This window comes from Archocentrus centrarchus, chromosome 22, assembly GCF_007364275.1.
Source record: "Archocentrus centrarchus isolate MPI-CPG fArcCen1 chromosome 22, fArcCen1, whole genome shotgun sequence".
Classification (NCBI taxonomy): domain Eukaryota; kingdom Metazoa; phylum Chordata; class Actinopteri; order Cichliformes; family Cichlidae; genus Archocentrus; species Archocentrus centrarchus.
The window spans coordinates 5625984-5642737 of NC_044367.1; the positions used below are offsets into that span (position 1 = coordinate 5625984).

At 40.7% G+C, this 16754-nt stretch overlaps 1 protein-coding gene across 1 annotated transcript in view; it reads left to right on the forward strand.

Annotated features, from left to right (window-relative positions):
- Positions 1–16754, forward strand: part of npas3 (neuronal PAS domain protein 3) — a 372546-nt gene that overhangs the window by 180101 nt on the left and 175691 nt on the right. The window lies entirely within an intron of this gene.

Consider the following 16754-nt stretch of genomic DNA (forward strand, 5'->3'; position numbering starts at 1 on the left):
TTTTGTCATCATATCCCTCTCTTACCGTCTGTCTTTCTCTCAGTGCTCGTCTCTCCTCAATGCAGCGATAATATCCATCTTATTACGCTCTGCACAAAACTGTTGAGGCTGGAGTGGGGAGGTTAAACGTCCACTCGTTGCTACAGTGAAGAGCATTCTGCTAAAGAGTGGAGCACTCTCAGCTGAGAGAAATGTTCAGGAAATATCCCCTCTCTGTTCAGCCTGTCCCAAAAGCACACTTTACACAGGTGGTTAGGGTCAAAGGATGAACCCAGCAGTCCTCTATGTAGTCCACTTCTGTTCTTATTACTCCACTAAAACCTAAAAGGTAAAGTGCGGAAATTTTCCCTGTGATCACATGCTCTCTCTCTCATTTTCTTATTTGAGGGGTCACAGTGACAGTTTTAATATGGCTGATCAGGAGTTATTTCTATACAGTGGCAAGAAAGGAAGATCCATTCCATGAGTCATAGTGTCTGTGTAGATTCTCAGTTATCCAGGTCATAGTAGTCTCTGGATCTTGAAAAAGGCGACTGGACTTCTTTTTGTTTCTTGAAGACGTTTCACCTCTCATCCGAAAGGCTTCTTCAGTTCTCAACCAAATGGTGGAGAGACCCAGGTATTTAAACCCCTGTGGGCGTAGTCCCCTGGAGGTGGTTATGACCCTCTATTGATCATGTGCTGAACACATGTGCCCAGGTGTGAAGGGGGCGTGGGTCATATTTAATCAGTGGTTTCAGTTGAAACCAACTTAGGACTCCGCTCCATTCACACCTGGGCACATGTGTTCAGCACATGATCAATAGAGGGTCATAACCACCTCCAGGGGACTACGCCCACAGGGGTTTAAATACCTGGGTCTCTCCACCATTTGGTTGAGAACTGAAGAAGCCTTTCGGATGAGAGGTGAAACGTCTTCAAGAAACAAAAAGAAGTCCAGTCGCCTTTTTCAAGCTCCAGAGACGAGTCATAGTGTACCACCACAGGGTACCAACCACGCTCAGACATTTTCTCTGCATTGAGAAATACCTTGATGATTGATGATGACTTTACCTGTGAGGTAGAAACCACACCGATGATGTAAAAGAGGAAAATCAATGCCTTGATTTATTCTTTTATTCTTTCATTAGTTCATTTGTTGGCTGACTCCTTCTGTCAGATTGTGGTTTCGACCTTCTGGGTGTTTCCTCTCCTGGGAAACAAGCCAACTCTAAAAATGGCTCTCTGGCACTCATCTTTCTTTCTTTCCTTCCTTCCTTCGCCTCAGCCTTTTCTTCTTGCTTTGTCCACCATGTCTTCTTCATCTAGAACCATGTCACCACTTTCAGTCTTCCACTTCTTTTTTCTGATTTGTGGATGTTTTCCTCTCGTCAGTCCCGTTATTCTGACTTTGCCAATTTGTTCTTCCATATATCCTTCCTCCGTTTTGACCCAGTTCTGTTCTAATGGATTTCCATGCCTACTCTTCTTTTCATCACCTTTTCTTCAGTTCACGCGTTCCATCCTTTTTTCCTGTTTTCTTCTTCTGAGGTAAACCTCTTGTATTTTGGTCTTCCTTTTTCTCTCCTTATTTCCTCATCTTATTCTGTCCTAACTTCCTTTCCTGTCTTCCTGTCTCTCCTGCAATCTGTCTTCCTTCACGCCATATGTTGTCCTCCATCTTTCCCACTTTTCATCCAACCTTCCTCTTATCCTTTCTGCTGATCAGCCTCTTCTGCCTTTTCTTTTTGTTTTTCCTGTTAGCTACTATTAGCTGTTTGTGCTTTCTTTCTCCACCTCACCTTCCATTTTTTTCTTTCTTACACAGTCTCAGTCCTTCTTTTACTCCGTCCCCACTTGTCCTCCATCACTGCAGTTGAACAGTAAAAGCTGCTCTGGCAGCGAATCCCTTCTGCTATTAAAGTTGTGACATTGAGCCGTCTGGAACTATTTTAAGCTTCACTTTTTACTTCCTGTAACTGAATGAAATCACTGAACACCAGCAGCCAAAACTCCTGCCTCCTGCCAAAACTATTTATACCTTTTAATTCATCAGATGAAGACATCATGGTTTTGGAAAGAGCTATAAATAATTTATGTTATACTTCTACAGTAAATGTTCTCCTCATAGAACTAATATAAAAACTGAACGGAGTCAAATATGTGGATTTATCATTATAGTTATTTTTCTTTTTAAGATGGATTTCAGATAACGGGCAGGGAGAAGAGGATTATTAAAATGCTACTATCACAGTGAAAAAAGTAATCATTCTCTTAAACAGCATTTTTACTATTACAGTATTCATATATATTATGGTTGGTATACACTGTATAAATATCTCTTTTAGGTTGTGTGTTGAAGCTTGGCTTTATCAGGTAAATACCGGGCTGTGGCTCAGTCGTTCTCTGTTCTTTTCCTGTTGTGAACTCTCTGTCTCTCTTCCACACACACACACACACGCGCGCGTGCACAGAGCCTGTTCTTCACTTCCAATAAAATAGTTGAAGAGAGGGCATTTGTTTTCCTCTTTCTTCCTCTCCCTCACAAACACTGCAGGCTTGAATTGTGCTGCAGTTAATAAAGTGTGTGGGTGCGTGTGGATCAGACCTGCAGATAAGAACTGGACTGTGATAAGGACTGCAGTAACTCTCACTGCCCTGCTCTGTCTTTAACACTCTCTCTGTGTTTAAGACACCAGGCTGCTCAAGCTCTGGTTCTTCCATCAGATCAGGCTAACGTGAGCACAACAGAAGACTTAATTAAGAGCAAATTCCACTTAATTTTCAAATGCTACTGCCACTACTCTTAATATTGCTTCCTCTAGTTGTTAAAATGCAGCGTAATCAACACAACTAGAGGGATGTTTTGCTATGCAAATTCAGCAATCTTTGGATTAGTTACTTTGACAAAAACTTGAGATCTGCATGAGATGAACCGAGCGCTGCGCACTTCAGTCAAGAGGAACAGGGAGTGCTATGAAAAATGTATATGAAATAATATTGCACAGCAAGAAGCAACACTGGGGTGAAAATATGAGAAGAAAGGGGTGCTGCAGAGAACTATTAATCATGTAATTTAAAATGAAGTCCCACCATTTATTCCTAATGTGACACCTACACATTAGCGCTCTGCAATTTTCAACACGAGGTGTTAAAATATAAGGTGTGGCTGCTTTGACATGCTAACACATGCACCTGTTGCCAAAGCTGACCCCAAGGTCTTTGCCCATTCTAATTCAAGCCATTGAACTGGACCTTTCCACCATGTTTGTAGTGTTCCTGCTTTTTTGGAGCTTTTTAAATAATAATATAATCAAACAATTTGAATTTCTGTTTGGTGTAAAATGTGCAAGAAACTTTGTGATCCAGCTTATGGGTGGCTTAAATTGCCTTAAACCTGCATTCTATCTGAAGGCCAGGAGATTGGAATAGCTGTGATTGGAGGACTTCCATTTCTATAGAAGTGTATAGGAAATTGTTTTTTTGACTTGACCTCTGGAAGCACTTTCCTCCTGAGTGTTTGGGCTCAGTCACTCATTTGAGGTCATATTGAGTAATAAATTATGTTTATTTTGTTATATTTTGTCAAATTCTTGAATAGTTAGACAGGCAAATGACAGATGTAATGTAGGTTGTAGTATTCATAAAACTTTACTCAGTGACATAATGAAATATAATTATAATGTGTTTTTTTTTTCCCTTAATGAACACTTGGTAGCTGAAGTTGCCTGCAATGTTGGCTTCACAGCCCATCATGCCTTAATCAATTATATTCACAGTGCAGCTTTAACTAAATTGCCATACCATAATAATTCTATAATATGTTGCTAGTGTTGTGTGTACCAGAGTTTCCAAATTATTTCTTGGTTGTGTGACAGCAGCTGAAACATCGTCACACTGTATCTGGAAAACTTTCTCTTTAAAATCAGTGCTGAAGGTTTAATATGAGCCACTGTGACAACTCCACATTTAAAAGAAAATGATTTGGACCCTGACGGCTTATAATTAATTAACATCCTCCTCCTCCTCCTCCTCTCTCTCCCCTTCTGCCTCAGCTGCTCCGTTTCTCTCTTTGATTCTCACTCCACTCTTTCATCTTAATGTCTCCTCTTTTCCTCTTCTTCTTCCCTTTCCATCCCTTTCTCCTCCTTTCAACAGTGTCATTCAGCTGTGTCCTATCCAAGATGTAATGGTCATCTGTGCAGCTTATGTTTAAACAGTTATCAGGTTGAAGCTAGAGATAGAAGGCAGGAAAGGAAGGATAGGAAGCTACAGGGATGAGGAGAGAGGGAAGCCTGTGAGAATCCCCCCACTTTAAGCCCCTCTTTTCTTACTTTGTCAATCCTTTGCCTTGCATCACCCATATCTCTCTTGTCAGAGAGTTGGTCAAAGATCATTAATTTTTACTGCTGAGGTAGTTTCCTCTGTGGACTGATAAGGAGCACATTCAGGATCAGTTTCTACAGTTAGCGGCCTGTAATCAGCGGTAAAACAAGGTGAAAAGATGACTGTAGCACGCTTGCTAAGTGCTGCTATTTGAGGTGATTTGCTCACAAATTTGCAATCAAACATCGTAACAGAAAATGCATCAAGAGTCAGAGGCGTCACTCTGAAACACTTCTGACTCACTGAGAAATTTGTCCCGATCGTGTTTACATTAATTGTTGAGAAGAGGCTTTAAAAGAAGACGTTTTACATACAGAATGGAACCTTCTGTCTGGAGGAAGGCACAGAGCCATCAGAATATTTAATCCTTCCATCAGCTATTACTGGCTTTGCTTTAGAGCAGGAATAACTCACCAGAATGTGAGGATTTTGATGACTGATGTCAGGAACAGCAAATAAATCCTGCTGGTTTTGATCATCCCACAATGTTCTCCTTAACGAGGGTGATGCATTTAGCTTCGAGAGAAATATATCTCTTATTTTTCACAAGAGGTAGTAGGTGTTGGGGGAAAAAAAATCTTTGTTGGTTTAAACATATACATAATAGAAATATTTTGGTGCCTAACCTAACCACACAGCACGTGGCAATGGAAGTCAACAGTGAGGAATAGGAGCAAATAAAACCAAGTCATAAGAAATATTAAGTGCAATCAAAGGGTCTCTCTTTACTCTCAACCTGCCACAGCATCTCAACACCCTCACTTGTTATGAAATTAGCCATAGCAAAGGATAAATAGAACTGCAACCACTACTGGAATAATTCTTTAATGAGGTGTTAAATACATGCAGAAATAAAGCATATTCATATAGATATAGTGACATTCCAAAACACACACATGCACACAGAGAGAGACTGAGTCCTTTGGTGAAGTTATTATGTGTGGTGACAGTGTGACAGAGAATAATGGAGACATGTGGCCTCGTTCACCTCTGAGTCTGTTAAATTAATGACTAACAGCTTCACTCTAAACTCCTGCAGCTCACTCTGTCTCATGTTACAGTCCAGACAAATTAACAGCAGATTAACACCGAGGAGAACAGCAGTGTGTCTGCTCACTTCATTTGCTTTACCAGCCAGAGTCTGAAATACCCCGACATGCCAAACGAACTTTCTAGCAGACAATAATGCTTCATTATTTAGTATCTTAAACATGTCAAGTATCACAGTTTTTTTTTATCATTTAGGGTTGTAAATTTGTTAAAGTAGAAAAGCAACAACAACATTGACCAAAATACCTCATAGTACAACAAAAGGGTATAACAAAGTCTCTCTAATTTTTTTAGCTTTCAGAAACAGTTCAGTTTCTTCTTTTCCTGTCAGGAGCTCCTGACTCTGAGTTTAAGCCACTTGTTGTTGAAGTTGTAAGACTGAAAGATGAAGGGCCTGTAATAACACTGTAACAACACTGTAACAACGCTGTAACAACGCTGTAATAACACTGTAACAACACTGTAACAACGCTGTAACAACGCTGTAACACAACCTCAGTGGGAAAAAAATACATTCTTCATTCTTACAGCAGCTGCAGTGATTCTTTCTCAGGGTTTTGTGTCGGCTAATGGCAAATGAACTATTTGCATGCGATTAAAAAAAATGAATCTTCCTCTATAAGAAATGTTATAATGTTGCCAAGAAAAGGTGCAGGTATAGAACAATTTCCAGAGCTATTATTGTTATTCATATAATAAGTTTATACGTTTCAGAACAGAACTTTATGGAAGCTTTCTCTGCAATGACAGCTGGGAACACAACAGTATTTTAGGTCAAGTTTGAGCTGTTTTAATTTTTTGTTGGTTTACGATTTTTAATTTTTTTTAATTCTCCCCTGTGTATCTGTGTCATGTGCTGAGAGATGATAGTCAATGCTCAGCAAAAGCAACAAATCAATGGGCAATATTTTTGTGTTTCACCTCCCAACCAAGTTCTCTATTCTCAGTTTGAGGTTCTATATAGTTATTTATATTTTTATGACCATTTTTGAGATGGATTTTCCAAAGGTTAAAGCCCCGCCCACCAGAGCAGTTTGCTCACCTTGCAATGCTTTGCAGTGGACTGTCGGTCATGGATAGTGGAGAATGGATATTCGAGGCTCTGTTGCGTCGGTATACCCGTCCTGTGTCAGTCCATGTTACCTGCTTGCCTCAAAGCTGAGATAAGTTTAACACAGAACAGAGTTTTACAGATAAAACTCTGTTCCTCCATCCTCAAAGAGCTCCAACTGCCTATGAGAAAAATGAACTTGACTTTTTTTTTATGTCCAAAATCTCATTTAATATTTGGCAGTTTTACATATGTGGGGAAGAACCAGTTTAATTCATTTAGATTTAAACTGAATGGTACATACCACGGGAAGAGGCCCCGTGGTAGACCGAGGACACGCTGGAGAGATTATGTATCTCGGCTGGCCTGGGAACGCCTTGGGGTCCCTCCGGATGAGCTGGAGGAGGTGGCTGGGGAGAGGGAAGCCTGGGCTTCTCTGCTTAGGCTTCTGCCCCCGCGACCCGGCCCCGGATAAGCGGAAGAAAATGGATGGATGGATGGATGGATGGTACATATTTCTGCGATGTGGGGTTTTGATGATGACTAAACAGGAAATGACGAAACCTAAAGAAAAGCAGTGAACAAGCATGTGGTGGTGCTCAGCGCTGGCAGGTCGACTTGTGTTAATCCTGACTGCTGCTGGTCCGCATACACTCCCGCTGCGACCGACTACCGCCTTGTTCTCTTCACGCACAGTAGGCTGCCACTTAATTAATGTGTGTGTGTGTGCGTGTGTGCGCGAACGCATGTGTGTTCATGCCCCTTTCCCACATATTATAGCGTTCAACCATTCCCAGCGAGGATATTCAGGGGCTTGTTCAGTTCGCCACTGGGGCGTCAAGGCCCCTACCTAATTACACTCTGTGTGTGTGTGTGTGTGTGTGTGTGTGTGTGTGTGTGTGTGTGTGTGTGTGTGTGTGTGTGTGTGCCCAAGAACATATCTGCCTTGTAGGAATGTGTGTGTGAATGTGCCTATGGTACAGTAGGCTGGTTCCTAATTACTGTCTGCTCCTTGTATTCCCTCAGTGCCAATACCTTCCTGCCTCACTGAACCCCTGCTCTGTGTGTGTGTGTGTGTGTGTGTGTGTGTGTGTGTGTGTGTGTGTGTGTGTGTGTGTGTGTGTGAGAGGAAGAGAGACACAAGGCGATCATGTACAAATTCAGACACAAGAGAAACCTCAAATCTCCTGAGGTTACAGACTGACAGCAAACACACACTAGACCGACACACACACAGGCTCACTCAGAGTATCTAGAGTATGAACATGTCTTCTGTCTTTCGTTGTCATACACACTTACAGTACTAGTCAAAAGTTTGGATACACTCACTCATTCATATGAATGGGTGAGTGTGAACAGTGGCTGCTGTTAGGTGTAATGTGTTACAAGCTTTCGAGTAATCAGAAAACTTTGGCAATGAGTAAAATGACACATTAGCTTTGCAATTCAAGTAATTACTTATTTCTAGTGTCTAGTGTTATTTTTTTGTAGTAACAAAAGAAATAATATTATGTCAATGCACTTTCAGTTTTGCATGTGCAACGAAATAAACAAGTTGTGTTGTGAGTGTCACTCAGTGCTGATTTTACCAAAATGCCAAGACTCCCAGAACCATGCAAAAATTTTATTATGCTCAAATGGTTATTAAAGGAAGTGTCATTTTACAAAATTTCCATGGTATTTAAATATTACACAATTCCTGTAGCTTTATATAGCTATAGTAGTTTTACTATTGAAATTAGTAGGATGCACATCATTATGAGGAGACATCAGTACAGTGATCACTCCTGTCAATTCATCTTATTCCAGCAGCTGATTAGAGATCGGGAGCTCAGGCACTCGTGACCTACAAGACATATTGAAAAGAAACCATTCAAATCATTCACTTAATCACACACACACATTCATACAAGTGCTTTTTTCTGAACTGAAGCACCTTGCCTGACATTCACGCACATTTGACAGACTGAAGGAGCCAGGGATTGAACCACCGACTTTCTGGTAAATGTGACTGCTGCTGATGCAATAGTACATAACCACCAAAGGTAGATGACCCGCTCTGCGTCCTGAGCAACAGCCGCTCCAGATGCTGTCTTTGCAATTTGTTGCTTCATTGCCTGTTGAGTTTGTGAAAAATTGGCCTAACTCAACTAACTTATTCCATCGCTGTGGCACTTTTGTTCACTACAGTACTCGTTTCTGTTCCCCTATGTCAGAGACATTAAATTGGTGCACTTTCACGCTATGAAGGTAAAAGTTTACATTGCTACATTAAATAAAATGAAGTCTTCTGAGTGGGTCAGGCAGGAACCTTTTTTCAAATTTTACATAGCCCAGGTTTTCTATTCACTCTCTGTCATTGCATTTTCCAGTTTCTCCCATTACTATCACTTACATTTTTCTGTCCATCCATTGTACTCTCCTCTTCCATGTCTCCATTTTTCTTCCTCCTTGTTGTCACTCTGTTGCTTTACCCCTCACACTCTGTCTCCTGCTCGCTCTGCGTCCTCCCTTGTCCTTGATTCCAACACACACCAGCTGGCACTCAGCCAAGTGGAGAGACAGCAAAGACACACACACACACACACACACACACACACACACACACACACACACACACACACACACACACACACAGAGGAACATGCAGGAACCAGTGCGTGTGTGTGTTTGTGTTGTCTGTAAGAAGCATCAGTTTCATCCAGAGAGAGACGGAGAGAAACAATGAACTCGAGAACGGAAAATGAAAACAAGAAGAAAACACGGAAAGAGTGTAGACATATCTGAAGTGAGACTGTGTGTGTGTGTGTGTGTGTGTGTATTAGCTGATTGAGATTGTACTGAGTAACTTAATAGGTAGTTTTACAGAGAAATATGTGTCATAAGAATACCAAAGAATAACTCCAGTACATCTGGATGCTGCCTTGTGCTTTCACAAACTGGGCACATAAATGCCAAACATACAGAGAACAAAGACTCTTTCCTCATATATTTTAAGTAAATGAAATAAATGGGTGCGCCATCAATAATAGTGCAAGTAAGAAGTAAAGATTCCAACAAAACTTTTTTGAACAAAAGAAAAAGAGTAATAATTTGATGCTTCCTTCCAGAATAGTGCTGCTAATCTCAAATGCATAATGGTTGAAAACTAAATAGCAACAGACAATGAAATGAAATAATTTTGAAAGTCAAGCTTGACCTAAACACATACCACATATGGTAACATATACAGTTATCATACACATTTTTGTTACATGACAAGGTGATTTGGTAGGAACTCAATGGCATATAAATGGTCAAAAATATATTTTTAAAAAATGTTAGTAAGTGAACCTTGAGTCTAGAATACACTAGCCAGCTGCAGCATTAAAACCACCGGCCTGCTGCCTATTAGACCCTGGTTGAGATCTCCTGGGGTGTCCTGTAGTGTCTGACACTGACATCAGGGTGTTATGGTTCAGTCAAACTAGGGTAAAAGTAGCCAGCAACCACCTTGCAACTAGGGAAAATTAGTGGCTGCTGGTGACTGCATTGAATATTTTTGCATGCAACAACTGACTAGCTGCAGTGACCAACTGGTCACCCAGAGATTGAACATGCAACACACTCAAACTCTGGCCAACCACATGTTGTCTGATGGAAGGCAGTCTGTCTCCAAATAACTGTGGTCTGACTCTCAGACAGATTAGCAAAAGTTAAAAAATAATTGCCATCTAATTTATAAAAACACAGAGATTGCCAATGTTGCAGTCAGTCTGAGTCAGTCTGCGCTGATGAGTGCAACTTGTCTTTGTTGTGTCTCTTTGCAGTTTGTTGTGTCTCCTATATACACTGATCAAGTATATCATTAAGATAAGGTTGGTGTAAGACCACTGGTTGGTGAAATGGTTAACACTGATTATCTCTTCATCATGGCACCTGTTAGCGGGTGGGATATATCAGGAAGCAAGTGAACTTTTTGTCCTCAGAGTTGATGTTAGAAGCAGGAAAGATGGGCAAGTGTAAGGATTTGAGCGAGTTTGACAAGGCCCAAATTATGATGGTTAGAGCATCTTCAAAAGTTCAGCTCTTGTGGGATGTTCCCGGTCAGCAGAGGTCAGTTTCTATAAAAAGTGGTCCAAGGAAGGAACAGTGGTGAACCAGTGACAGCATCGTGGGTGGCCAGGGCTCATGGATGCACATGGAGAGTGAAAACTGGCCCATGTGGTTTGATCCAACAGACGAGCTGTAGCTCAAATTGCCAAAAAAAAGGTAATGCTGGTTCTGATAAAAAGTTGTCAGAATGCAGAACAGTGCACCCAGCACATCACAGTTTGTTGTGTATGGGGCTGAATAGCCACAGACCAGCCAGGGTGTCCTGCTTGACCTGTCACCCATCTGAAAGCGCCAACAATGGGCTCATGAGCCTTGGAAATGGACCTCAGAGCAATGGAAGAATGTGACCTGGCCTGATGACTCATATTTTCTTTTATATCACATGTCTGGGTGTGTGTCGCTTACCTGGGGAACACCTGGGACCAGGATGAACTAAGGGAAGAAGCCAAGGCAGCAGAGCAGTGTGATGCTTTAGGCAATGTTCTGCTGGGAAACCTTGGGTGCTGCCATCCACGTGGATGTTACTTGGATGTTATCACCTACCCATTGTTGCATCCTCCCTGATGGTTGTGGCCTCGTTCAGCAGAATAGTACAAAGCAAAAATGGTTCAGGAATGGTTTGAGGAGCACAACGAGTTTGAGGAATTCCCCAGATCTCAGTCCAATCGAGCATCTGTGGGATGTGGTGAACAAACAAGTCCGATCTATGGAGGCCCCACCTCGCAACTTACAGGACTTAAAAATCTGTTGCTAACATCTTGGTGCAGATTCCACAGCACACCTTCAGGGGTCTAGTGGGGTCCATGCCTCAAGGGGTCAGGGCTGAATTGGTAGCAAAAGTGGGTCCAACACAGTATTATCTAGGTGGTCACAATGTTATGCTTGATGGGTGTTCTATAGTAAACTGATAGCAGAAGGATAGTAGACTAACTCCATCCATATTTACTGCTGTCTCAACGCACCAAAGTTGGTTTGAAGATGGCGACTGACTGAGTGTTTGCAGACCCAGTCACCATTTAAAAAAAAAAAAAAACATTTCAAAGGCAACATGATCACAACTTAATTTCATACTGCTGTAATAATTTTGGTTGGACTGCAGTGTTTAACCACTATTTTCACTAGTGTGACTGTAGCATTAGTGGTGGATTATTGGTTCAAGGTTGGGGTCTCCACTGATCAGACTAGCATTTGCTCCTCCAGCAGATGCTCAGGAGTTTGGAGGCCAGGTCAACACCAGTCCTGAGCAGGCTTTTGTGGTGTGGTGAAGTGCTTTGTCACGCTGGACGAGGCCGCTGTTGTCGAGAACTGCCGTTCCCATTGGCGAGGGGTGCTTCACTTCACTTATTCACTTAACCTATCAGTGGTTTTAATGCTGAGCATATTGTATTTCATCACAGGTTGTAGCCCAAACATGAAAAAGGAAAAATAACTAATCAGTTTCTCTTAATTCTGCCCAGAAGCAGAATACAAGACGAATTACCTGATAATACTGTGAGGAAATAAAACCTGCCAGTTGACTGTGACCTCATCAACGTTGTGTGATTCTCTTCCATACACTTCATTGAACCCCAGCTCTGATTTTCTGTTAAGTCTGATCACTGAGCGATAACTGCTGAATTATTCAGCACAAGTGGAAAATTACTGAGCAGTTCTACACTAATGTGCTGATGGTACAGACTCTGAAATGGAATGATTTATTTATTATCTCTGTTTCTACTCAGCTTTAGAAACTGTCCTAAACTTTAGGCAAAAACATTTTAACCATGTTTCATTTAAGGAACTATAATTCACTTTATGTTTGGAAATTATGCAACTTTTATCTGACACATTTAAACTGAGAATCATAATCATTTTTTTTCTGCATATAATAAAATGATTCCTGAGAACAAGTTACTAAAACAGAAATTACATACTGTTCATGCCTAGGGTTAGGGTTAGGGTTAGGGTTGTCACAGATGACAACTTTGACCTCAAAGGGTGGATCAATGAAACCATGAATGTGTGAGTGTTTTTATTCTTGTGCCTCCTCTTCTGAGGCTGCGGGCGGTTACATTGTAAAACATCTCAGTGCTGAACAGTAAAAGTGTTACTGAAGGAGTTTAAGCAGGGAAATGATGCAGGTTTAGTGGAGCGGCTCTGTCAGAGTTAATCGGCCCAAACATCTCATTTCAGAAGGAAAGAACCTGCTTCGGGCTGACTGGCTCTCATTTATGGGACGAGCTGTAAACTTTGTTGTGTGTAACAGAAAGAAAAAATGCCTCTCAGTCTACTGCTTTCTGCAGTCTATCATTTAATGTCAGAGCAAGAGCAGTTACTTTTATTAGCAGTTAGATGTCTTAAGACATGAGTAAAGTTGAGAAAATAAATGAAACATAGGCTATAATGTAATTAGGTAAACATAGACTGCTTTATTGGAGCCTTTTTTGATGTGTAATTCTGTTTGTTTATGTGTTTTCAGTATGATAGACAGACTTATGTTCAAATACATATTAAAGAACAGAAAAACTGAAAGTGTCTTGACGAAAAAATATTTGTAACTATAACCCTGAATTATAAATTATTATAACCTCACTATGATTTTCCATGGGGAACCAGAGGAGTTTGCACGATTTGCTTTTACGGTTCAATAAAAGATCATTTATCATGATGAATTTGCCAAATGTGGACAGACCAACAGCGTCCTGAATTAATCATTTAAATAGGTTGCAGAAAATTTTAAACTCTTACTTTTGAAATAAAACAAATTGCAGACTGCCTGTAACAATGCAAAATAACCTATATTTAAAATATAATTCATTATTTTACTAAGGTGATGATAAACAGCTCGAGAATGTATTTGTTTTTCCACATTCAGTTACTCTATTGGTCAAAAAAAACAAAAACAATAGTGTTTCAGATCAAGGAAATATGTCAGAACAGGCCATGGTTAATATCTGTAAAATGAAATATACCTTCCAGTGGGCTTATTAGAACCTTTGGTGGAGTATCTGATTGACATACCTTGTTTCATAAAGTCATTGTGTTATGACAAATCTCACAGGACTGTTGAGTAAGCTTTTCTGTTTTTTTTTCCCTCAAATATAAAGCTCCATTGCAAAGCTACTTTTTGGGATATTTTCGATTAATGCGTTGTTTACTTTCGTGTGGTGCATTACATCATTCCTTCATAGTGCTTCCACAGGGTGCCCTTACATTGTTACTAAAACCTAGAATTTGAGAGAGTATTTTTTTCTTTCTCTGCATCTTCTCCTGCACCCTCAGTATTTATCCCTCATTTCCTTGTACCTCCTTGCCTTTCTGTTAGCCTGCATGTTTCTTTCCCAGAGTGATGCCTCACTCCTGTGTCCTGTCCTTCCTTTCCTTCAATCCTCACACCTTCCTCCTCTCTCCCTCTTCATCCCTGAGGTCTTTTGTTAGGTCGTGATAAATTGCCTCTGACATTTTGCCAAAATGGGTGCCCTCCCTCACTCGCTCCTGCTCTCTCTCTCTTCACTGTTCTTGCACCTACCACTAATTGAATTGGCTGTTTGCGTAACAGTACAGATTCCCGCTCTTCACTCTCTGTCACACACACATACAAATTCTTTTCCCTCCCTAATACTCACCTACACAGGTCCTCCCTTTCTTCCTCACTCAGCCCTCTGCAGGGTCTGGCCAGCAGTCTGGAGGTTGTCGTTTATTCCTTTAGTCCAACCTTCCAGCAGTGAGAAGGAGTGGGCAGAGGCTGTAAGCCCACACACACACACACACACACACACACACACACACACACACACACACACACACACACACACACACACACACAGCAGCGGAATCCCTGGTTTGTTGCCAATTTCATATTAAACAAGAAAATAAATTAACAACAGCTGCAATGTTTGACTTTGAGAGAGCAAAGTTAAATTGACTTTCCAATGAGATGGTCAGACTCGCTCTCAGACACACACACACACACACACACACATACACACACACACACGCGCTTTATACCTTTTGTTTTTCTTTTTTGCGAGTTTGGTCTTGTTTACATTGTTTTTTCTGACCTTTAATTTTTTGTATCCTTTTGTTCTGGACTGCTCCAACCTGTTTTCCACCTTCCCCCCTCATGCTTACACCTACTCCTCCTTTTTTCTCCTTTTCCTCTTTTATTCTATTTTCTTTGCTTTAATTTCATCTGAATTTTTAAAGGGGAATTCTGCATTTTTTTTGACTGTGTTATTTTATTCTATGTTAATGTTGCCACCCCCGCCCCACACACACACACACACACACACCTCTCTTCCATCTCATATGGCTAATCTTTACTTTATATAGCGCCTTTAAAAAAACAAAAAACCCTGAGTTTCCAGAGTACTTTGACAGCCAAGCAAAGGCAGAATACTAAATTCAAACAGAAAGCCAGAGATAAAACAGGAAAAAAAGGAGAGAGGAAAACACTACAAAGAAAAAAAGTGGTGAGCATATCATTAAGATATTATGGATTATTACAACCAGGCATGTTCATTTTGCTTTTAGTCATTCTCCTCTTCCCATTATTCCGCCAAGATCAGGCTGAGCTCCTTGAGCCCATCAACTGTGTCCTTGTGCTCTTGTGCCTTTTTGCTTTGTAACCCTTTCATTCACAAGCCCATTTTGTTATGTCATTAATTAAAGCTAATTCGGTCTCTTCAGCCCCGCCCCCTTCCAAAACGCACGCACGCAGGAATGTTGCATATGAGCGTTTTTTATTGGTGTGTGTTTAAATTTGGTGTAATGAGGTCTGCAGGGAGATGAGGACGGAGAGTTGGTAGAGAGAAGAACATTACCTCAGGGCACAAAAATCTCTCTTTTAGTGAGCTTTAATGCCCCTCTGTGTGCCCGTCTCACTGTCTGCCACTGTCTCACTCTTCTTTCTCTTTTGTGCTGTCCATGTTCATTTTCTGGCTGTCTCAAGGCAAAAACATTAACTAGTAACACTTTCTTCTTCTTCTTTTTTTTGATTTCAAAAACATTCAGTTTGCTTTGCATTCAAACTCATTTTGAAGTCAAACAGAGTTTTTAGTAGTGTTATTAAATTGAGATTCATAAATAAAATGGTCTGCAGTTCATGTTGGCACAGACAGACTAATTAATATTTTGGATGCTTTTGGGAGCAGGTACTGTTCAGGGCAACATGTTGCTGATTTTTTGTTAAATTGTTAAATTGATCTTTTCTTACCTATTTTAATGATTTAGCTTTACAGGATGTGCTTGGCGACAGCATGGAGCTTTCTTCCTGGCTGTCTCTCTTTTTATGCTTTTTCAGTTTGTCTTCTTTTGAGAAGGAGAGCGTGTGCGAGAGACAGTTTAACCTCAGGCCAGGTTTTACACTGACCAACTCACTTTTTCACTCTTTTCCTCCCTCTGTTTCTCTAGCTGTTGTGCTTTCTGACTTTGTCTGTAGAGAGAGTTTTGCCCTCAGGGTGAAATTTTAGAAAGCTAAAAACTATTCCTCTCTTTCTCCCTCTTTTGCTGTCTCTGTCTTTTCTCCTGCTTTTCTCTGTCTCGCTCCCTCACTAGAGATAAACAATGATGGATATGAAGACGAGAATAATAAAAAGGGAAAGAAAGACCAAAAAAAAGGGGAAAAGAGAGATTCCCTTTTTGATATTTCTGCCACTCACTGACGGCCTGCTGTGACATTATCTCTTAAAAAGTTATTTGTGGTGCACGCATTTGGTGTAAATGGTGTATTTGGGCTCTGTAGCGGTGCACAGTTATAGGGGGACTATAAGTGTACACAAATTATAGCTGCCTCCTCACATTGGTTTGATATTTGTGCGGTTTTAATGTAATGAATGCTGCATATGAGGACAAAAGAAGCCAGTTTGAATTCACGATGCAGTTGGATGGTCACATGAATATTGGTGTAAACAATGGTTTGAAGAATAAAAACAGTGCGTATGGAAAGCCACTGAGGTCCTCATTTGTCTCACTGTCCCCGCTGTAAGAAGGTTTAGTGTCACCAGCTGGTGTTTATATTAGCAGCTTTGCAAAGTGGCTTGTGACCGCCGTTACAGTTTTGAGTCTTCTGTGTTTATTTTCCATGCAGCTTCAGTAATGGACATGCCCATATTTTGTGATCCTCTGTGCCATTAAACTATATATATATGACTCAATACTTTAAGATAGCATGAAAAGATGTCTAATAAGCTTTATTTTATTTAGTGATTAATAA